We start from the raw sequence: 23,311 nt of genomic DNA, 5'->3' as shown, positions 1-23,311 counted from the left end.
GTGTTTGCAGCCAGGCGCCCAGGGGCTCAGTGCTCCCTTCCCACGCACACCCACACCCACAGGGGCTGTAAGAGGATTTCTGTTTTTGTGTTGCTGGGCAATATTTTGTTGAATGAATCTGTGCCAGGGATTAATATAGTTTGTGAGCTGAACTGCTTAGTTGGCAGGAAGTGGGAAGCGAATGGGATTTTAAGAAACTCCGAGTGGACACAGTGTTTAAAGAGAGCCACGCAGGGCTGGCTGTGGATGGGACAGGTCGCTGGGGAAGGGGCCTGGGTCCTGGGCCCTGCCTGGCTCCTTCTCAGTTGGGGCCCCTCTTCCCCGGGACTGGGGACCAGGGGAAATGATGCACACAGCAGGACGGCAGGACACCGCTGCCTTTCTTCTTAACCCGTTCATCCATTGCTGAGCACCTCCATGGATTCCATCATTTGGCATTGTGAACAGTTTGCCGAGTGTGAATCACAAGTGCGAGCCTGTGTCTTGCTGACGTATTGATTTGCTGGAGGAGAGGTTTTGTTTCACTTTCACGGTCACCTGGCGGAGTGGCTGCAGGCCTCTGCAGGCTGGGCATGTCTAGGGGAAGCAGGTGGCCAAGGAAGCCATTTGCTTCATGGCAGCCAGGAAGCAGACAGGAAAGGGCGGGAATCTGGACATGCCCTGAAGGGTGCAATGATCTCACTTCCCTCTGCTAGGCCCCGCCTTCAAAGATTCCACCAATAACATCAGGGCAGGGGTCCACACCATCCATCCAGGGGCCTTTCTTTAGGGTTCTTTCATGATCCAAACTATGGCAATGCATCCATGATGAAGTGTCTTTAAACAGGAAAATGTACATGATAGAATTATCATCCCCTCTGTTCTACTTGGATCCACTCCCATCTATCGATCTGGTGATGGGACGCAGGCACCAGAGTCCCGCAGGAACCTCGCCGGCTGGTGCTCCCGGTAGCAGCCCTGTGGGAGTTCTGAGCCCCGGCGACCTTGGACGCCAAGAACCAACTTACTGCCATAGTTCCTGTGGGGGGAGAGGGTGGGTTTGGACTGCCCCATCTTGGCAGTGGTTATGAGGGTCAAGCACACCACAGATTGTGAGAGATTGTACTACCGTAGGTGGTAGTGTGCGAGCTAGGCTGTAAATGTTCTTCCTCTGGGGCCCGGGAAGAAGCCACACTCCCATCTCAAGGGCTGCGGCTGAGCTTAAAAGGCATCGCCCAAGGGGATGAGGAGCCAGGGACCAGTGTCCTGGTGCTGGGGGAGGGGGAGAGGGAGGTGGAGACAGTCACCGCCCCGAGTGTGAGGGCCCAGGCCCCTGGGTGCTGTCTGGGCCACCCTCTGCCGGACTCCCCGGATGCACCTGCACCAGGTCTCCTGAGCCCTCACCCTCCCTCTGGGCCTTCCACAGGCCAAAGGTCAGGACGCTGGGAGCCAGATTCTGTAACTCAAACCTGCCGGTGCCTGCGTCAAATCCTAGCTGGGGGGGAGGCTGGTGCGGAAACCCGAGCTGGCTGTCCAGGAGCCGAGAGGCATCCGACGTGAACCCCGCCCCCCAACCGAGCCCTGATTCTTTCTAATCACACAGGACTTCCTCCCACCCCGCTCCGTCCTCCCCCTCTCCCCCTTGACCCGGATCCCCTGAGCCCGTGGCAGGCCGTGGACCACGGCCTGACTGCCTGTGTCATCGTCGGAAAAGGAAACGCACGGCTCAACTCTGCCCATGTCAGAAAAACCCCACCCGCCCCAAGCTCCCTGCCCTGGGGAGCCTGAGAACCCAGACATGGGGTGCCCTGGGCCTCGGCTGGCACTCCCCACACCCCCCGACACCCCGAACCCTGCCCCTGCTGAGCCCTGGCGGCAGTGTTGATATGAACAGTATGCCTTACCTGAAAAAATGCTCGGTGCTGAGTTCAGATTTCCAGAGGATAGTGGAAGCGCCGGCGGCTGCCAGCTCCACCAAGGGTACAGGCCGGCTCACGAGGGGCCGTGGCTGCAGGTGGGTGCCGGGAGTGGGGAACGGGAGTGGGGAGCTGCCCCCCCCAGCCAGTCAGAGCAGCTCTGGGGCTGGAGCAGGGGATTTAACCCGGCCTGGACGCCCACCACAAGGCCCCGCCTGGGAGGAGGCGCCCTCACACCTGGCCGGAATGAAACCGAGACATTTTAGAAAAGTTACGCAGAGAGGGTGAAATTCCACACCCCAGGTTCTTACTGAATCCCTGAGTGACAGCGCAGAAAGATACCAGAGACAGCTGGGAAGCCGCCATCCCCCCCACCACCCCAGGCATGTCCTCCCCTCCCCCCAGGCGTGTCCCCCCACCCCCCAGGCGTGTCCCCCCACCCCCCAGGTGTGTCTCCCCACCCCCCAGGTGTGTCCCGAGGAATGCTGGCTCCTTCCGATAAGACCTTCCGAGGCCCAGGCAACCTGGGAAAGGCCTGGGCAAGCAGGACTGAGCCATCTGTGTTACGGGACTTGTCAGAGCCTTGATGTATCCGTGGCCTTGTCAAATCAACAGTTAGGGAATGGGTACAGCCCTCCTGTGTGTGTGAGGTTGAGGGGGCTCTCCAGAAGAAAGCTGGACACCCTGGGATGACGCAATCCTGGGGCAAGTCCTAGAGGAGGCAGGACTTGTGCAGAGTGCCAGGCCGGGGAGCCGGGGAGTTAGGACCTTCTTGGCTCAGCAGAGGTATGGCAGGCCAGGTGCCCACTGGCGTTCCGTGCCTCCTAGTTTTCCCAGGGAGGACCTCAGGGTAGAGGCTGGCCTCCCACCAAGGAGGCCGGCCCCTGAATGTGCCCGGGACGGGTGTGCTTGGAGGGGTGTCTTGCGGCCCCTCTTCCATGACACCTTCCCTGGTGGCCACTGCTGGGGCACAGCGCCACCCCACCTGGCGGGGAATCTGGCCTGACTGCTTCGCCACGCCTCTCACTTGGCTCCGCTCCGGTGGACGTGTCTCGGCTCTCAAGCCCTCCCTCCCGCGTGGGCAAGTGCCTCCCGCGCTCCTCCCCCGCCCCCCCGCCTGTGTGGGAACTGTCACATCCCAGGGGAACACTGAGGCTCGGAGGGAGGGGACACTCGGGAGGGGCCAGGACTCGAACCCAGGCCCACCCAGGTCTGGCTAATGCCACGGGCGTCGGCTTCCCGGGGCGGTGGCTCACCTGGGCTCTGCCTCTGACCCGAGGCCTGGTCCCCACGGGACTGGGGTCAGGGCCTGGGCGGAGGCCATGCCCAGAGGCCGAACCCCAGCTCAGCTTGTTGACCGTAAAAGGATCGGGGTGATGGGTGCAATTCACCTGCAACGTAGAAGGGCAGACAGCGCAGACTGACAGCCGAGACTCCACAGCCTGCCCGCCTTCTAGGGTTCCCACCCGTGCCTCCTGTTATTCTAGAACTCTCTGTGCTGGCAGCCCCAGTGGGAGGATGCCCACCACTTGTTCCCCTCCCTGACCTTTGCTTCATTGATGGGCAGAGAGGCTGCCGGCTGGGTGGAGCTCAGAGGAGGCCTCGGGGCCGGGGTCTCCTTTCTTCTCTAATTAAAAATTCACCAGTGAGGACAGATCACTCATCAATCTTTCATCCTGACTGCTCTTGCTGGAGAAGTCCGGGCACTGATGCGGTGGGCTTGGCGGCCCACGGCCGGGGACAGGTGTTCCTTTCTCAGTGAGCTCAGGCCCCCAGGTGGGAGGGGGTCAGCCAGGCCCCGGAGGCCCCTGGACCAGCACAGAGAGGGTACCGAGGGGGACAGGTATGCCAAGCTCTCGGTATGAGCTGAGATGTCAGGACAAGCCTCCCAGAGCATTAAACATGGCGTGTATGAGTGGAATGTTATTTAGCCGTAAAAAAGAATGGGATCTAGCCATTGCTGGCAACATGAGTGGAGCCAGTGTATGTTGGTTGACACACGCCGGGCACACTGGCTTATGGCATGTTCTCACTTCTACATGGATATTAGAAATATGGATCTCATACAAAGAGAGAATACCGGTGCCCGAGGCTGGGACAGGCAGGGGCGGCAGGGAAGGAGCGAGGAGGGCTGATGGTACAGGAGTCACAGTGGGAGAGGGGGAATCGGTCCTTGAGCTCCGGGGCGTGATGGCGTGACCGTGGTTAACCAGAATGAATTGTCTGCCTCAAAACAGCTGGCAGAGGGGATTTCCAGCATCCCTGACACTAGGCCTGGGCAGGTGTCGAGGTTCAGGATTTCTCTCGCTGCTGATACACACAGGCCAGAATGTCACACCAGCCTCACAAGGTTGTCCGATGATTGTGTGTTATAAAGTCATTTAAATCCTAAAGAAAATAAGTTCATCCAGGCCCCGGTGGCTCACACCTGTCATCCTAGCTACTCAGGAGGCTGAGATCTGAGGATCGCTGCTCAAAGCCAACCTGGGTAGAAAAGTCTATGAGACGCTTATCTCTAATCAACCAGCAAAAAAAGCAAACAGAAGTGGAGCTGTGGCTCAAGTAGTAAAGCATGCTAGCCTTGAGCAAAAGCGCTGAGGGGCAGTGTCCAGGCCCTGAGATCAAGTCCAGTCCTGGTACACACAAAAGACAACAGGAGGCGTCCGCGTGGCCACTCTGCTGGGCTCCGCCCCTGACCGCTAGTGGACGATGATTGCATGTGGGGCTGTGCGGGATGGGCCTGGGAGGCTGGCCGTGGTGTCCAAGGCCTCTGGATGGGCCTGACTTCCTGTTCTGAGCCATAGGGCAGCAGTGCACCTTGCCCCAGAGTAGGGGAGGCCTCTCCTGGAGCCCAGCCTCGGTGGGGAGGGGGCCTGAGCCGGCGAGTCAGACCCCAGGGCTGTGGGGACGCCTGCCACACGTGGGCCACACGGCCGGGCGGGCCCCGCCATTCTCCTGGCCTCTATACCCCACCTTATTACCTCCAGATGGAGCAGCCCCTGTGGCTGCCTTTGTGGGGCTCCTGGTTTGGCCGGAAGAGACTTGGGGAGGGGCCTGAGTGCAGCTGCTCTGGCTGCCGGTGCCAGGCTCCTGCCACGGGTTCCGTGCAGCTCCGCTCTCAGACCTCCGTGAACTCGGCCAGGGAGGAAAAGGTGGGGGGGCGGGCGAGGGTCACAGCGGGAGGGGGGGGACTCGGATGGCTCCAGTCAGCTGAGCAGAGGGCTGGGGAGGGCGGCACTGATGGGGAGGGGCAGCCCAGCCCAGACACTGGCCTGGGATCTGTGGATGGACCCTGTGGGGAATGGGCCGGGATACCTGCCCTCCGCCCTCCGCCCTCCGCCCTCCGCCCTCCTCTAGCCGGCCACCAAGTGCTCCACATGGTAGTAGGGATGGCTGCCCCACAGAGCCCCTCACCCTTTGATTTACTCACATGGGTTCTAGCAAGTTCTAGAGTGGGGGGTGGTAGTAAGTATTTGCTCCCCCAGCCTCTCCCCTTCAGATCGCCTTGGCCCGGCTGGCTGCCTGCTGTGGGGGAGGGATGGGGGGAGGGGTGGTCTCCTTCATGCTTGTATCCGGAACCCAATTCCACCTTCTACCTCTTCAAAATCGGGGTGCCAGGAGAGGAGTCCCCCTCTGTGCTTGTCCCCGGAGTACCGTCCACACCTTGGGGGCCTGCACCCCGGTCAAGAATTCCTCCGCCAAACCCTCCTCAAACAACAGGGGACCTCGGAGGATAAGTCTCCCCACCCCCACCAGAGACAGGCACTGTGCAGCCTGAGTGGATCTCAAGGGGACAGGCCTGGCCCCCCAGGTCTCCTGGGGAGGGGCGGGCAGTGGGGCTCCCTCAGGGAAGCTGGCCTGCGCCCAGGAGAACCAGCACACTGCATGGCAGGGGGCAGGGGGCTCCAGCCCCCCAGGGAGTCCCCAGTGACTTCGAGGTCACCTTCCTGCGGGCGGGTGGGGGTGGGGACAAGGGGGAGGGGCAGCTCAGAGGGGCACAGATTCCAGGAGGAACCAGACAGCCCAACTTTTACCCAGAACCTATCGAACCTATCGTTTCTAAAACCTAAGATGCGTTCACCTTGTCAGCCCTTGTCAGCCAGGGACTGAACCCCCGAGCCCCAGTCTGTGGAAGAACAAGGCCCTGACGCAGCTTCTGCTCTTGTTTCCTCCTAGGGCCCCCCTCCCCCCCCCCCGCCCCCGCAGGCAGCGCGTGGAGTGAGGACAGCGCAGGAGACCGGTGAGTGTGAGATGGGGGCGCTGCCCCCCGGGCGGGGGATGAGGATGGGACACAGGCCTGGGAACGGTGGCTGGGCTTTATTTCCTACTTGCCTGCCCCGGAACCTGCCCATTCCTGCGTTCCTCTGTGCGCTATTCTCTCAAGAGAAAACGTCACTGGGAAATGTGTTCTGGAGACTCGGCACCACGTGTGGCTCGTGTGGGTTACGCGGCTGGCCTACCCGTCGCGCGCACCGTGGGAGGTTTTAATGGGATCGATGATCCTCCCATTCTTGTCTCGCAGTGGTCAATCAGTCTACGGAGAGTGGCGGGTTGGAGGGGAGGGCCCCTGACGGCCTACACGGTGAGCAGGGCCCTGGCTTAGTCTGGGACAGAACAAGGATCCGGAGCCTGTGTTGCATTCCTGGGAGCTTAGCGGCCGCGCAGAGCTGGGGCAGGGACGGGCCGGGGCCAGCCTGGACCCCGGCTTCCTGAGGCTGCAGAGTGTCTGCTTGTAAACAGAGGTTTGGATTCGCGGCCCTGTGCAGGTGGAGAGCCTGGGGCTCCTCCAGGACATGGCTGCTATTTCCTCGGTGCCTTCCTTCCCCGGGCTGGGTGTACAGCTGGCTTCCCTCCCAGGCGGAAGCAGCCATTGTTCCAGAAGCTTCTCGGCCCCTGCCCCAGGACCCATCAGCACTTAACTCACCCCCATTGTGCCTCTCCTTGGGGTGTAAAGAAGACACCTTTAGGGCCTTGTTAGAGGGTGAACTGGCGATTTCTAGGCTAGGAGATGGTGGGAAGTTTGCATTGTCTGTGCTCTGTTTTATGTAACAAAAACGTGTGTGTGTGTGTGTGTGTGTGTGTGTGTGTGTGTGTGCGCGCGCACGCGTGTGTGGTTCCAAATGCTCTCTGCATGGTCTAGGCCACACCCGCACCTGTGTGTGGCATAGAGATTGACCTGCTTCCCGCACACACTGCAGGTGTCTGGGCCCGGGGGCCTGTGACACAGGCAGGGTGGCTTTGGGCCTTGGTGATGTAGCTCCCCCCTCCCTGCCCCATGGCCCAGTCCTGAGCCACAGACCCAGAGGGTGACCTGGGTGGACTGGGGTCACTTCTTCCTGGGATATCACCCCCCACCCTGACTATGCTGAGCTCCAGTGACTGGGCATAGCACCTCTGCCCCACCTCCCCTCAGGAGCTCTGCGGTACTCACTGACTGAGACCTAGTACTTTCTAGTACTTGTCGCCTAGAACTCTGTCTCTCCCCCTCCTCGGTGCTGAGGATGGAGTCTCATCTGTCAGCTGCAGGTAGAAGCATTAGCACTGCTCTGGAGGCTAGAGAGGGAAAGCCACACAACCGTAGGAGGCGGCACTCGAACCCAGGTCCACCTGATTTCAAAGACCCCTTTTCCACTGAGTCCCTGCGTGCGCAGCCCTGCGCACTCTGAGAAAACTGGAAAACGAAGGAGACATGTCACCAGGTCACTTGCTTCTGCCAAGGGCATGTGGGATGGTGGAACAAGTCTTTTAGCCCGTCCTCTGGGCTGCTGAGCCCAGAGATACAGCTGTATCTGTTCTTGAACAAATGTCTAGCTGTCCCATGGCCAGATCAGAGCCCTGTCTGTCTGTCTGTCTGTCTGTCTCTCTCTCTCTCTCTCTCTCTGTCTGTCTGTCTCTCTCTGTCTCTGTCTCTTTTTCTTTCTCTCTTTCTCTGGGAATGTCCTGGTGCTGTCCTGCCCAGCCACTCATGCCTGGTTGGAGACGATACCTGTAGACCCTGCCCCGGGGCACTGTGGGTACTCACAGATCCTGCCCTGGGGCATTGTGGGTAATGCTGAGCCCTCGGACTTTGGGACCAGGCAGAACTGAATTTCCCCCCTGACTGCCTCACCCGCCGCCATGTTGTATGTGGTTGTGGGCCAGTGAGTGATCTGCCATTTGGTGCCTCAGTTTCTTCTTTCTTGTGCTGACTTTGGTCAGGTAACCCAGGTTTTCTTCTTTCTTTTTCTTTCCCCTTTTCTTTCAAAAGAGATGTCTAAAGCTGAGACACGGAGCCGAAGCAGCTCTTAAGGTGTGGTCAGAAAGTGCTGTAACGAGAACATTGTAAAGCACGTGTAGAATTTCCTCTTTCAGCATGTGAGCGACTCGTAGTTCCACTTCTAGGAAATCTGCCCCAAGGCCACTGCCCAAGATGGGGCAGAGATTTGTCCCCTCCGATGTTGGTCGTGCTATGTTTGTGCTGGTTAAAACCAGGAAACACCCTGAAAGCCCTGGTTCACCGTGGCGCATGCTTGCATGGAAAGTTCCAGACAGTCATTGAGAGCTCTGCTTGAGCCAAAGTCCTAATCATGTAAGGGGATGTGTTTGTATTTCAGTATTAAAGAAAAGGTGGGGCTGGGAAGGTGGCTCAGTGGTAGAGCGCTTGCCTTGCATGCATGAGGCCCTGGGTTCGATTCCTCAGCACCACATAAGCAGAAAAAAAAAAGCCTGAAGTGGCACTGTGGTTCAAGTGGTAGAGTGCTAGCCTTGAGCTGAAGAGCTGAGGGACAGTGCCCAGGCCAGAGTTCAGGCCCCATGACCGGACCCGAAAAAGAAAGAAAGAAAGAAAGAGAGAGAGAAAGAAAGAGAAAAGGCAATTTGCCAAAATAAATCCTAATTGTATTTTTTCTAAATAAGTAGGGAAAAAAACCATAAGCAAGCAAGCTGAGCGCTATAGCTTCCGTCTATAATCCCAGCTACTTGGGAACTGGAGAACAGTAGGATTGCTAGAGGCCAGTCTGGCCAATAAACTTAGTGAGTCCTCATCTCAAAGAACAAACCAGGAGGGGTGTGTCACAGCCCAGCTACACAGAGGCAGAGGTAGGAAGATTATAGTCCAAGCCTGACCCCAAGCTTTTCAAAGCAAGATACTGTCTGAAAAATAACTGAAGCAAAAAGTCGGTGTGTGGCTCAGGTAGTAGAGCACAAGGCCTTGAGTTCAAACCCCAACAAGCCAAGTAGAAATAAAGAGGAGGGAAGAAGGGAGGAGGCAGCCAGCCCTTGCACGCCGTCCCCTGTTCCTGGAGCCGTGCTTCCCAGGACTCTGGCCGCAGGGCTGCGCTGGCGCGCTGGGTCTGCCCTTAGAACAAACGTCGGATGGGAGCTGAACAACTGAATTGGCTTCTTCGCCGTCCTAGTGGCTGCAAGGCCAAGGCCAAGGTGTCCTCGCTGCTTCCTGCGTCTTGTTCAGGGCGGTTTTCTCAGCTGTGTCTGCGCGTCTGCCTTGAGGCACGAGCGCAGCATCTTCAAACGGCTCCAGCTCACACTTACAAACAGCACATCCCTTTCACGACTCCGCATCTGTCTAAATAAACCTTTATCTCGGCCACCTGGATGGAGGCCGGAACCGTGATACAGGGTCCTTTCTAATGATGGCCCCGGGTCGTAGAGATGGGGTTATTTATTCCTTTCTTCAACTCCAGATCAAGCCACACGCAGGACGACCGCGTGGCTGTGCACTCTCGCCCAAGGGAACCCCCAGTCCCAGAACGGGGTGCTTGGGTAGTAAGCTGGTGAACGTAGGTGTGCCCCAAGGCTTCTCCATGGAAGAGACCTTTTGCACAAAACAAAGGGAGCTCCCGTGGCAGGCGTGGGGTGACTGGGGAGAGCAGAGGACTGAGCCGTAGGCAGGTGGAGCCCATGGGGGTCTGATTGGGGGTGCGACGTGTGAAGCGGGTTGCAGGGCACAAGCCGGGGACCAGGGAGAATCTCGCGGTGGGGAGGGGAGGGGGCAGCGGGGGTGAGGAGCGACGGTGTTCTAGCAGAGGCAGAGCTGAGCTGGTGTACCCCATTCTCTGGGTGTGAGAGAAGAGGAAAGGGGGAGATGGAAAGGGTCACTTGGGGTGTCTTTCGATTCAGGTGTAGCACTAACAGCCAGGAGCTAGCACGGGTCCTGTGAGTTCAAGGGCAGGGCCAAGTCCCCAGTAAGACTGTCCCCAACCAGATGCCCACCACACGTGAGTCCCCCCCTGTCCAAGCCCCTCACCCTCCCAGCAAACCCAGGGCATCCTACAACCCTGGCTGGCAGGGTGGAACTCGGGAAAGCATCCCTGCTGTTATGGCTTTGTTTGTAAGGCCGAATCAGGATGGGGCGGGGAGGAGACACACAGGAGGGCTAGGGGTCCTTTGTCCTTCTCCCCCCAGAATGAGGGGTCAGGGGAACTCCCCCCATCTTCACCGAGGTCTCAGGACAGAAGCCTGGTAGATGCAATCATTGGCCACCAGCTCGATTGAATCCAGCCCCGGCCCTCTCCTCCTCGGAGGCTGCTGGCCTCCGAGGCCCCGCCTTCAAGCCCTGTGCTCAGGTCTAGCTCCACACGAACCCAGCTGTGATTGGAGGACTGCACGAAGAGCAAAGACTTGTCACAGTGGTGGTTGTTGGTCTTGTCAGCTGTCTTCCTGGTGCTGGCGATTGAGCTCAAGGCCTCTGGTGCTGTAGGCACACGCTTTACCACCGAGCTACACCCCCAGTCCACTTGGAAAATTCCAGGAATTGAGTCTTGTCCTCCCAGGAACCAGGAACCGTTGCCAGTCTCCTCTTCCTTATATAACGGGGGCGTGGCGGGGGGGAGGTCATCAGGAGGAGCCTCAGACAATGGAGGGCTGGGTGTGGGGAAGGTAGAGGGTCAGGACTCGGGCATGGGGGCCTCAGGACATACCCAGAGACACAGAGCTCTGGGGGAGTCCAGCATACAGAACGTGTGAAAAGCCATGGGCGGGATCGATGCCCGGGCAAGTGGGTGGCCAGTGGCCATGTCCAGAAGGCTCCAGTTAGCAGCTGGGAGAAGAGGGGAGAGAAGGAAGGGGTCCCCAAGCCAGGGTGGTGTGGGGAGGGGAGAGAGGGCAAGTGGCCCCCCGGCATGGGGGGAGGGGCGTGGGCTGGGCGGGACTAGCTCAGCGCCCAGTGTCTTTAGAGGAGGGGAGGAGTCTGAGCCAACTGGATGGATCCAGGGTTGGCGTCACAGGTGAGGGAGTAGAGACCCTAGTGGTGTCTACCTCCAGAGGGGTCAGATGGCAGCAAGTGTGGCTGGTCTAGAGGCTGGAGGGTGTGGTCAGTGTCTACCCTTGTCCAGCTCTGAGCCTTGGGCCTTGGGGAGTTGCACCCTACTCTAGGAGGGGGCAGAAGGGCCACATGGGGGTGCCGTAGTTAGAGCAGACATCCCGCTGCAGCAGGCATTGTTGTGGGGTGCCTTCTAGGTGCCCCCAGATCAATTGGGCCATTGAATGTGTTCTGTTCAGTCCTCAACATCCTGTTTGGGGCCTGTAATCCTACTTCAGAGCCAGTGCAGTCAGAGAAATCCACAAGATTGACTCTCCAGTGAACACGCAGCAGGAGACGGCAGGCCTGGGGCATTCTGGGTGTGGATGTGCCAATCTTTCTACACCTGTTATGCTATTCGCCTTGAGCCATGAATCCACCAGTGGTTTAGGTTTAGGTCCTGGGTGATTTTAGAGAGTAGAACATAGAAGGAGAAAAATCACGCAGTAACATGGTAACATGGTTATGGGTTCTGGCTACACCAAGGCCCCTGTGCTTTCTTTCATTTATTTTCTTTTCTTTCTTTCTTTCTTTTTTTTTTTTTTTTTTGGTCAGTCATGGGGCCTGAACTCTTCAGTTCAAGGTGAGCACTCTACCACTTGAGCCACAGCGCCACTTCCAGTTTTCTACTGGTTTATTGGAAATAAGAGTCTCAAGGACTTTCCTGCCCAGGCTGGCTTTGAACTGAGATCCTCCGAACTCAGCCTCCTGAGTAACTAGGATTACAGGCGTGAGCCACCAGCAGCCAGATTTCATTCCTTTATTGAGATTAAGGGATTCCATAAATGTCACAGCGTTGTGGAATAGTGATACTTAGCTAAAGTCACAAACACATTTTAATTCACAAGGTGAATTGTCTTGATCATAGTCTATAAAGCTTGTGAACTCTACAAACTTTGACAATACAACTATTTCTTCCACATCGGGTGGAATGTACATTTCTTTTACTTAGTGTGAGCTGTTCCCTCTTTCCCTCTCATTCCCCCCCTCCCATCGCTGCCCTTGAGCTGCTTAGTTCATTTTCATCAATGTCCAGTGCAGCTGATGGCCCCTCTGCTGTATTTTTTCCCATTTCCCTCTGATTCTGTGCCCTCCGCCTACCTTCCCTCAGATGTGCACATGGATGTACCATGTGGCCCAGGAGCTGAAAAATGCCTGTGACCTGCAGACCGGGGAGCAGTGTGTGAATCTGGGGTACCCTGACCCTCCCCCGGCACCTACAAAGCCAGCTTGTTTTCTTTTCTATACTTGAATTGGAGTTCGGGACCTCGCACCTGCTAGACAAGCTTAGCGGTTGTTCTTAGAAAGCCAGAGCCTGCTCACTCTCTCTCCCAGGGGCCCCATGTGGAGGCCCGGGTTCGGGCAACCCCTTGGCTGGTTCTGGGCTGAGGTTGTATTTCAGGGCTTAGTAGGAGCTCCTGCCCTAGCTCTCAGGACCCTGGAGGTCGGGGGTTGGGAGGGGGGGTAGCTGGGAGAAGAAATTGAGTCCTGGAACAGCTTCCCTGCCAGGGCATGGGGCTGGAGCTTGGCACACCAGAGTCCAGTGAGGGCTGGCGCCACTCTGACGGGGGCGGGCACACGAGGCTCAGAGCGGCTGCGCAGCTGGCCCTGGACCGCTTCATGGTCGGCAGGAGGCATGGGATGGGAAGCTGGGCCGCGGGGCCAGAGGCGGGCCGGGAGGTGCTTTTCACACGGGTCCTGCCTGGGGGGGGGGGGCTCTACTTTCTCCTAAGCCCCAGGGGCCCTGGGCTCCTTAATGTCCAGCATGTGGGCTCCATGCTGGGATTCCTCAGCCTCAAATGTTGAAGGAGCCCAATGTTCTAGAAATGACCCCTCCACTAGCTGTCCCCCAAAATAAGCCGAGGGGGCAGAGGCAGGACGGATTTTCATGGTGGAAGGGGATGGGGATCTCCGTGGCCCCATGGGGGCGGAGGAGGGGGTGAGTAGCTCCATCCTGGAAGGGTGACCACGGTCGGGTCACCCAGCGACACACCCAATAGCCTGGTCACCCGAGAATGGATAGAAGTCCCCGCGGGCCCGGGCCCCTTGGAAGGACAGGCTCACTTGGCCCTGACACCTCGGGAGACGCTGCGGTTGCGGGAGAGGGCTGCGTGTTCCTTCTTCCGAGGGCGTGGAGGTACGGGCCTGGCTGGGGGGGGAGGGCGGCTCCTGGACTTCCCCCTCCCTCGACGCAGGTCCTGGGGAGCAAACCACTCGAGAGCCGCTGCCGGTGACGCTGTGAGATCGCAGCGGTGCCTGGCTGCCCCCCACGCCCGAGGTTCCCGGAGTTCTGAGGAAGGAAGGCCACCGCTGGCTCACACCCAAAGCCGGGCAGTTACGGACTTCCCCGAACGGCCCGAGCTCCTTCCTTCATTCCTTGCCAGGTGTCTATCGAGGGCCTTCGATATGCCAGGCTCTCTGGGAGCATCTGGGGTGCAGGGAGGACTGGGGTGCAGCCTCTCCCCAGAAGTGCCCCTCGGCTTTCCAGGAGGCGGCTGCCGAAATAACTCTAGTGTTGCAAGACGTGGGAAAGGCGAGGGTGCGCCCAGCCAGGAGAGGGCAGCTGGGCTCCCGAGGGCTAGCGAAGATTGGCAGAGGAGAGCCATTGCAGTAGGCTTCTGAAGGATGAGTAGGAGTTCTCGGTGGGGGCGGGCAAAAGGCAGCCAAGATGTTATGCAAGTGACTGCAAAGGGCTTCGGGCATGAAGAATGTGACTGTGTGGTGGCAGACTTGGCAGCGCCGAGCAGAGGCTGCAGGAAAGACCGGAGAGCTGCGCCACGCGGCCTTCTCTTGCTTTGAGAGGCGGTGGATTGGGAACCGGCTTCTCCAGGCAGGCGGGGGGTACGGAAGATTTTGAAGCTAGGGGTTCCTGTGATCTTAGAAAACAACCGTGTGAGTGGGGACCCCCTGAAGGGGAAGTGGGATCAGGAGGCGGGGGGGGGGGGGGTGACAGGGTCAGAGAGAAGAGGAGTGTGGGATGGAGTCGCGGTGGCCTGTGGGTAGATGGAGGGGCGTGTCGATGAGCACGGGACTCGGGAGGGGGCCAGTCAGGTGCAGATGCCGTGGAGGTGGGTTCAGGGGGCGTGACCTCTCAATGGCATCCCCCCCCCCCGCCCTCCCCATGGCCATTCTGAGCCTGAACTCCGTGAGTGCTGGGGCAGGCAGACTGGAGAGCGGAAGAGGAGGGCGGGGCCTCCCGGTCACGGCCACAGCGCTGCTTTGCCACCAGCTGGCCTGGGACAGGTTCTGAGCCCACCTGTGAAAGGCAGTGTTGGCTCTCCGTGTGTGTGATCAGCTTTGCACCTTATCTAGAGATGGTTCACAGCATCAGCTACTCATTTATTATTTGATTTGATTTCATTTTTGCCAGTCCTAAGGCTCGAACTCAGGGCCCCAGCCCTGCCCCTGAGCTTTTGTGCTCAAGGCTAGCACTCCTCCACCACTTGTGCCACAGCTCCATTCCCTGCTTTTTTTTTTTTTTTAGGTTAATTAGAGTTAAGAGTCTCATGACATTTCCTGCCCAGGCTGGTTTTGAACCACGATCCTCAGATCTCCGCCTCCTAAGTAGCTAGGGTTACAGGTGTGAGCCACCTGTGCCCAACTATTTGGTTTTTTTATCTTATGTCTTGGCAGTGCTGGGGAAGGACCACAGGGCCCTAGACATGCTAGGCTCATGCTCTACCACTGACCACACCCCAGCTACACCCATTTATTCTGCTTTTCATCAGCTCACCATTTTGCTGGATTGCATTGTGCGTGCACATGTGTGTGTGTGTGTGTGTGTGTGTGTGTGTGTGTGTGTGTGTGTGTGTGTACATGTGCTGGTACTGGGGTTTGAACATAGGGCCTCACATTCTTACTTGACTTTTTCACTCAAGGTTGCCACTCTACCACTCGAGCCACACGTCCACCTCTGATTTGTTTTGTGTGGGGTTTTTTTGGCTTTTTTTTGCTGGTTAATTGGAGATAAGAGTCTTATGGATTTGTCCACCTGGGCTGGTTTTGAACTGCGATCCTTAGATCTCAGCCTCCTGCGTAGTTAGGATGACAGGCGTGAGCCACTGAAGCCGGGCTGGATTGCTTTTTTTTTTTATTACACAACTTAAATGGGATGTGATTTTGCATGTTATAAATAGAAAGTCTGCATCAAAATCGTCACAAAGAAATACTAAAGAATGCTGGGGCTAAGCTCTCCCCAGCTGGTGCCGGAGGCTGGAGAGGGCGGGAGGTGCTCTAGTCTTCAGCCCCGCCATTCCTCCTGAAGCTAAGCCCTGGGACTCAGAAGGGGTGGAAAGCAGGCCCCGCCACGCCTGCCATCCACGTGCTGAGAGAAGACATACCTGAGGCGCCTTCGCCGCTTGGCCCCAAGTTCTCCCTGGGATACCTTGGCGGGGAACAGTACCCATAATCCCTTTAATCTCATATTAATGAGCTGTGTGCCCAAGACCAGGCAGAGCCAGGGAAATGAAGGAAAATGGGCCAGCTCTCCTTTCTCCTGGGGGGGCAGGGAGGAGGGGTGTGGCTGAGGGGTGACTCCTTAAGGTGGGGGGGGGTCAGAGTCACATTAATTGTTCCCCGAGCCAGGCACCGGTGGCTCCCACCTGTAATCCTACTTAGAAGGCTGAGATTTGAGGATCAAGGTTCAAAGCCAGCCCAGGGAAGGAAAGACCATGAGGTTCTTGTCTCCAATAAACCACCAGAAAACCGGAAGTGGCGCTGTGTCTCAAGTGGTAGAGTGCTCGCCTTGAGCTGAAGAGCTGAGGGACAGCGCCCAGGCCCAGAGTTCAAGCCCCATGACTGACCAAAAATAAAAGTATTCCCCAGCTAGCCTGGCCACTCACCAGCCTCTGCCTATGGTGTGAAGTGTGGCCTCCATGACCCATGGTGTGGGGAGAAGGGCCAGGGTGGTGTGAGCAAGGCTTCTCGCCCTCTGAGCTGGGCTCCCTGGGCTGGGGCTCGTGGGTGTGTGTGTGTCCAGCATCATGTGCGTTTCTAGTGCCGTGTGCCTGTCCAGTGCCGTGGGCCTGTCCAGCACTGTGTGTCCAGCACCTTGTGCTAGGACACAGGTGGGCTCCACGTCCCTCCTGTCTGTGCTGATTCTGGCTGTTTCTGAGTGACTGACCTTGTACTCGGGTCCAGGCATGGCCTCTGGGAGCACCATGAGAGCATCGCAGTCTCTCCTGCCTGGCTCTGCTCTTGGAGGTCATCCCTCACTCCAGCCCCGCCTCCCCCACCCCTCCCCCTCCCCGCTCCACCCTCTGCAGAGACACAAATGGTGGACCCCTGGGCGCAAGGCAAAGCCCCCCCCCAGTGAAGGACCGCAGTGCCCCTGGTCCGCCAGCCGGCCAGCGGCAGGGAGAGAGGCAGGACAGGACCCCAGTGGCCGGCCTGCTTGGAGGTTGAAATTGGAGTAAATCCACAGCGAGGCCTGTAAGTGGAGCTGTCCTGGAGTGAAAGAGCCTTTTGTTTGCCCCTTGCCTCCTAGGTGAGCTGTGATTCCATTTTAATGAAATCGGGGGTCGCTGGGGCTGGGGCTGGGCAGGCTGCCCTGGCCTCTGCTCTGGGCTGGGCTTAGGGGTGCTGCAAGAAGCCTGAGCTCCATGTCTGGTCTCCATTCTGCCAGAAAAGATAGCTAGTGATGGCCGGGGCCCACGCAATGGCCACCGTTCAGTGCCAAGGAGGTGCGTGCCGGTGGGGTGCCAGCCTTCCTTGGCCCTGGGAGGTGGGGTGGGGGGAACTCTTCAGGAGTTGGACCCGGGGAGTTACACAGACCCACCAGGGGCTCAGGCAGCCAGTTGGAATGGCGGCTTTTCTGACCCTGGGCAGTAGCCGTGGACTCCAGCGGGCTGGCCCTCCACTGTAATGCCCTCACACTGTTGTTAGTATTGTTAATTACGATTGCCAATGCCAGGGCTTCTCACTCAAGTGCCACCTGCTTGCTACCTCTTCGTATAGCGCCAGCTCAGCAAAACCATGCAGACAAAACCCAAACCCAGAGGCCTCCCTGACCCGTCCCAATTCCCCTTGACTCTGCAGCTCAAGTGTCTCCTCTTCCAGGAAGCCTTCTGGAATCTGGGGCACCTCCACTCATGAAGCTAAGGTGACCATGGCTCCTCCTTTGAATCCTTGCACGTAGACTCGGCCCCCACGGGACCACGGGCCACATGAGGACAGAGCTCCATCCGCTTTTATCACCCCTCACCTCCCACCCAGATACGCACTCAGAAACTGTGCACTGAAAATGTGGCCCCTGGAGCTGAGCACTAGTGGCTCACGCCTGTAATCCTAGCTACTCAGGCGGCTGAGACCTGAGGATCTCGGTTCAAAGCCAGCCCGGGCAGGAAAGACCGTGAGACTCCTATCTCCAATAAACCACCAGAAAACCGGTAGTGGCACTGTAGCTCAAGTGGTAGAGCGCTCACCTTGAGCTGAAGAGCTGAGGGACAGCACCCAGGCCCAGAGTTCAAGCCCCATGACCGACAAAAAAAGAAAACGAACGAACAAACAAACGAACGAACGAACGAAAGAGAGAGAAAATGTGGCCTCTGGTGTATGGTGGTTGGTGGGAGAGAGTGTAGGTTTAGCAGGTTCAAGGCCCTGGGTTTCATCTCCATCACCATCTACCCTCCTAGACCTGGTGAGGTCTCTTTTATCCAGTGGCTGAGCTCTGTCACCTGCCTGAGGGAGCCCAGGGCCAGTATTGGGGTAACTTAACCACTAGGTCCCGTCTTCAGCTCTTTCTGGCTGCCTCTCCCTCTTCTCCACTGGGGGTGGGGGTGGGGTGGAGGGGGTGTCTCCGCTCACAGCCCAGCCATGATTGAGTCCTGGGGGTTGGTGGGGCTAGCAATAGGTCCTGAGATGATGTGTGTCCAAGTGTGGGTCTGTGTGTCGGTGGGTGCATGTGCATATCAGAATGTGTGTCTGTGATTATGCGTGTGTGGTTATGTATGTTTGTGTGTAGCTGTGTGCATGTGTCTCAGAGTGTATGTCTATATGTACATGCCTGAACATGTGTCTGTGTGTACATGTGCCCATGTGTCAGTATGTGTGTCTGTGTGTCCGTTGTGTGTCAGCATGTGTCCATGTGTGCATGTCTGAACCTGTGTGTGTCTATTTGTATGTTAGTGTGTGTGCGTGTGCGTGTTTGAGTATATGTGCCATATGCCCAGACCTGCTGAGACTCTCCCTAGAGAGTGAGCGGGGCGCTCAGCCCCCGGCACCCCCTCTGCTCCCCGTGGAACTGCATGTGGGCTGCGGTTTCCTTGGCAGTGTGTGTCCCCGCTCCTGGGCCGGTAGTTCTCATCTTCGGGGACGGAGTGCTTCAGAATAGCACAAGCCTGTCCTTGGGAAACTCCAGTTTTCCTTTTCAAACGAAGCCAGCCAATTCGCAGTGCCGTGTGCAGCCAGCTCCTCTGTGGAGACGCGGGGGGCTGCTGGCCTACCGCACTGTGCAGCCTTCCCGTGTGGCTGGGATGGGGCAGTGCAGGACCCTCACTCGGGACCCTTGCTCCAGACCCTTGCTCCCTCAAGGGCACAGGACGGAGACTGGTCCAAGCCAAACCTGTGCTCGCTGCCACTGCATCTAACGGGAGAAGCTTCGCAGTGCGGGCTGGGTGGTGGGCAGGGAGCTGTGCTCGGGTCTGGGAGGGAGGGGCTCCAGGCCCAGAACACCAGGTCAGGAAACAGCGGAGAGGCGTCAGGGAGCAGTGTGGGGGCGACTGGAGGCTGATGGCTGCAGAGGATGGAGGTCAGAGAGCTGGGCAGCAGCCAGTCCACAAGGTGCCCAGGGAGCCCCGGGAGGTAGCAGGATTTTGTTCTGTTGCACAGACAGCATGGCTCTTGATCAATGATTGCAGTTTGAATCTAGGAATAGGCTCTGCTCGTGTTCACTTGTTTGGCTCTTGAAGCAAAATTCCCAAGCATCAGTATTAAAATGAAATATTAAAATTTAAACAGTCTGATGGGGAACGGCGGGGTCTCTCCCAGTGAGTCATGGAACATTTGTAACGATTGTGTCAGCTCTGACATTTCCCAGTATGTAACCTTGTGCAGGTCATCTACTGTTTGGGGTCCTCTGGTCCCTTATCTTTACAGTGGGGTAAGATTGGGCTTGCAAGGCCGTTGTGAAGTTGTTGGAGCCAACCCCTGCTTCCCCCACACCCCTGACAAAGCTCCACAACCAAAGGCCCAGTAGAAACAGATGACAGCCTTTCCATGGAGTTCCTTGATGGAGTGGGAGGGTACTGTTCCAGAATGGGCCTATCAGAGCCTGGGAGCACACTGAGGTCAGCATCCATCAGCCAATCCACGTGGAGCGGCTGCTTGGAGCTCTCCAGGGTCCTGAATCCAGCCAGGGTTCCTGGAAGGTGGTGGTTGTCTTGGTCTTATAGCTGCGTCTGACTGCTCTGGTTGCAGAGTTGAGGGTGGTTGTCCCGTCTGGGTGGAGAAGGAGAACATGGGGGAAATAACTATGTTTGAGGTAGAGCTGGTCTGAGTGTGAACTTTAGCACACATCATCACTCGCCTGGTAAATGAGGTGATATTGCCTCTTTTTCCATCTGCATGAATTAACTAAAGCAATAAGAGAACCAGAATGTGGCCAGGAGGAAACTGGTGCTCAGGAAGCAGGTGTTCTGTCGTCGGCCGCAGTACTGCTGTGCCAAGGCAGATTCGGGGGTCCCTCAGATGCATGCAGTTCAATTCCAGCTCTGCCTCTTCCTGGGATGTTAGTGGCATTACCACCCTTGTCTGTTTCCCAGTACCACGTCCCTAATGGAGCCTCACAGGCAGAAGTAAATGGAAGGTCTGTTGGGGGTGTATACAGTGGGACTGAAATCAGACCTGATTCATGTTTGGGAGAAGTAGAAGAACATCCACTCAGTATTTAGGGGTGCTTATGGGAGCGTGTGGCTGAGGTTCAGACCCCCAGAAATCCATGAGAGTCTGAGGCCAGGCTCAAGGGAGGAGACGAGTCCCTCTCTGAAGCCCTGCCCTCTGGAAGGGAGCAGATGGACAGACAGCTGACAGGCTTGGATCTGTGACTGCTGGGTCTGCGTCCAGCTCCCAGCTCTGGGTGTACAAGCCAGTTCTGTGGCAGCCCCGGCCCGCACCCCAAGCCCAGGTGCCCCTCACTCCGACGGAGGGCTCCTTCCTGCAGCACAAGACTGCCTTGAAACAGGAGAGGTATTTTTAAACATTTGTGCAAATGGCAAAGTGTGTCTAGTTAAAAATAAGGTTTATGTTCATTGAAATGCTGCTCAGACCCTCCGCGCCGCAGAGCGTTTAAATTAACCACATTGTGCGGGCTCCGAGCGGCGTGGGAATCATTTGAGGAGAACAAGTTGGGAGCTGGTATTTGCTGAAGTTGTATCTGATTTGTGTTCTCTGTTTACCTAACAAAGCCTTCCTAGCTGTGCCCCACACCAGGCTCTCTCTGATGCAATTTACAAACATGGACACCTTTAGCCCGCACACAAGCCCACGGGTTCCCCATCGTACAGCTGAGGAAATCAAGGCACAGGAGTTACAATGCTCAGCCAGTTCCAGATGGCTAGTGCCCTGGTTAGGGTTGGGGAGGGGAAGATTTTTGCCAACAGTATGGCCACAAGGAAGGCTTCGCTTGTTGTCTGCCCTGTCTAAATCTACCCGCTCATTCCGTGTCCTTTCTGGCAATGTCTGGGCAGGGATTTTTTTTTATGTCTTTCCTTCTCCAGGCTTCGCAACCCTTTGGTACCCTGTGGAGCATCTCCCACCCAGGGCCCAGCCCCCCCCCCCCAGCTGGCTCATGCCCTTCCAGGTCCCGCTTATCTGGTCCGCCCAGCTGGCTCTCTCCGAATCTCTTTATCTCATCCTCCCTGCGTCAAGCTGACTCAGTGCAGATACTGCCTCTTCCTGGAGCCTTCTGGAGCTCCTGTGCCCCCATCACCTTTTCCCCTAAGTCCCTGCAAGCTAGACCTCCTGTATTTGTTGGCGTCTGCAGATAACATCAGAACAGGATTACAGGGCTTTGGCTACTGGTTGCATGATCCTAGATAAGCCCCAGCATCTCTGAGCTTCAGTCTCCATGTCTGTAGAATGGACATGGTGGTGTAATAGGGAAAGGTCTATAAACTTCCACAGGGGACAGAGGTCCACAGATATTTTCTGTAGATCAGGGTGGACAATACTTTAGGTCTAGCTGTTTAAGATGACTTTAGTTACAGCATGCACCTCTCTTCTTGTACACAAACACAGGAGCACAAGAATAGGTGGGAATGGATGCTCATAACTATGTTCAAATAAAACTTTTTTTACAAGAACAGATGGCAGCTTGATCTGGCCCACACGCAGCATTTTCTCGGTGGAGTGGCTTTTGTTTGTATTATCTCTGAGATGCTAGAAAAGGTCAGAGGAGAGAAAGTTCTCACCCCTGACCCAGCCATGATAGACAAGGCATAGAACAAGGGGAGGGAGAAGAGGTAGGGAGGAGATGCCCAAAGATAAGCCAGTAGGCTGGTGCTGGTGTTCACACCTACAATCCTAGCACCTTGGGAGGCTGAGAGCTGAGGCTCACAGTCCAAAGCCAGCCTGGGCAGAAAGTCCTTGAGACACTTATCTCCAGTGAACCACCAAAAAGCCAGAAGTGGTGCTGTGGCTCAAGTGATAGAGTGCTAGCCTTGAGTGAAAAACCTCAGAGACAGCATCCAGGGCCTGAATTCAAGCCACAGAAAAGGCATAGTCTGCGGTGTGCTGTGTAGCAGGCACCCGGCCTTGCGGTAGTGTCTCATTTCACGACCACATCACAAAAGTGGGTGGAAATACTGGTTATTGACAATTATGCTGTTGTGACTTAGGTCTTTATAAACATCTGTGTGCAAGGCTTTTTGTTTCTTACTTGAAATGGACTATTTGTACCATAGGACCAGGGTGAGTTCATCTTTATTCCAAACTACCAAACCTTTACCACAATGGCACCCCCATTTCACACACTACCAGCCATGCCTGAGGACTCCTTGCCAGTCCTTTCCATCATGCTCACTCCGGTAGGTATGCAGCTCTACCCATTCCCTGAAGGCAGAAGCTGAGGCTCGGCCTCCCTTGCCCTGGATCTCACAGCTTCTGATAGCAGCAGAAGCTTGTGGGACCCTGGCTATCATCAGATGGAGCTCAAGACAGATTCAGGATATGTAAATGTTTTCTGGTCGTGAAATGGTGACAGTGAACCAGACTCTTGGCCTATGGCTCTCCATTGGGTGCTAAGTCCCCATGGCATGGTGCCCTGTTCCCCTCCGGCGTCCCCAGGGAGCTGCCGGGCTCCTGGGTGACCTGGTCCTTTCCAGTCACTGCCAGGAAGGCAGGGCTGGGGTGGCCAGCAGAGGCTGCTCTTTTGTGAGCTGGCAGGACACCACCTTCACTCCACGGTCCTCCTGCTACCCCTGGCCCCAAGGCTCTGCTGGCCCCACAGACATCAATGATCCCTCTCAGGGCAGCAGCCCACTCTGAGGCCAGGAGATTAATGAGGGGGTCAGAGCTCCGCGCGGCTCCTGGGCCTCTGCCCAGCTTTGGGTCCCCTGGCTGTGCCTTGGGATTGAAACTGGAATGGAGACACCAGGAGTCCAAGCTCTTAGAAGGGCTCTGCGGTGTGTTCTGGAGTGACACCCGGGCAATCACGCCTCACTCCATCCCACTGGCTGCCCCGTCTCATGGACAGACTGAACGACACCCTGGCAGCCTGGACCACGGGCCCTGGGCCTCTCTCTGGGGTTCTTGTGTCGGGATGGGCAGCGTGGGGTCTTGGGCCCCTCGCGGTGGGGATGGGAAGCTGACGTGGTCTCCAGACGTGGGATGAGACTTGGTTCTGCCAGTGATGCGTCAAAGGCAGAGTGAAGCCGGGCAGCCAGCAGCCTGGAAGCTCAGAGCCATCGGCTGGGCCGCAGAGAGAAGGCTGCCAGCTCAGGGCCAACCACTGCCGTCCTCTGGAGGAAAGAGCTGCCACCCCGCATGCTTGCGAGGTCTACACTTCCCGGGGCCCAGGAACAAATTCAAGTGCTCTGCCGGCCTGGCTTCCGAAGTCAGAATGTCCCTGGATTCTTCCACTCGCCTCGGAGTCATCCTGGAAGCCATGGGTTTGGGCAGGGCTGGG

General features: G+C 57.2%; 1 protein-coding gene across 12 annotated transcripts in view; it reads left to right on the top strand.

The window, feature by feature from the left end:
• Positions 1 to 6,081: 6,081 nt before the first annotated feature.
• The window catches only part of LOC138824809 (plasma membrane calcium-transporting ATPase 2), a 142,997-nt gene continuing 125,767 nt past the window's right edge, over positions 6,082 to 23,311 (top strand). For 3 of the 12 annotated variants that reach the window (XM_070019121.1, XM_070019122.1, XM_070019123.1), the window contains exon 1: positions 13,898 to 14,082. The gene's annotated coding sequence lies outside the window, so the exon portion shown is untranslated. Of the gene's footprint in view, positions 6,136 to 13,896; positions 14,083 to 23,311 lie in introns of those variants that run through there. The other 9 variants (XM_070019115.1, XM_070019112.1, XM_070019124.1 and 6 more) reach the window with 6 other exon arrangements.

The sequence above is a fragment of the Dipodomys merriami genome, unplaced genomic scaffold (assembly GCF_024711535.1).
Source record: "Dipodomys merriami isolate MVZ:Mamm:240054 unplaced genomic scaffold, mDipMer1.0.p SCAF_13, whole genome shotgun sequence".
NCBI classification, from domain to species: Eukaryota; Metazoa; Chordata; class Mammalia; order Rodentia; family Heteromyidae; genus Dipodomys; species Dipodomys merriami.
The sequence above is the reverse complement of the archived record's forward strand: the minus strand, read 5'-3'. Positions and strand labels throughout refer to the sequence as shown.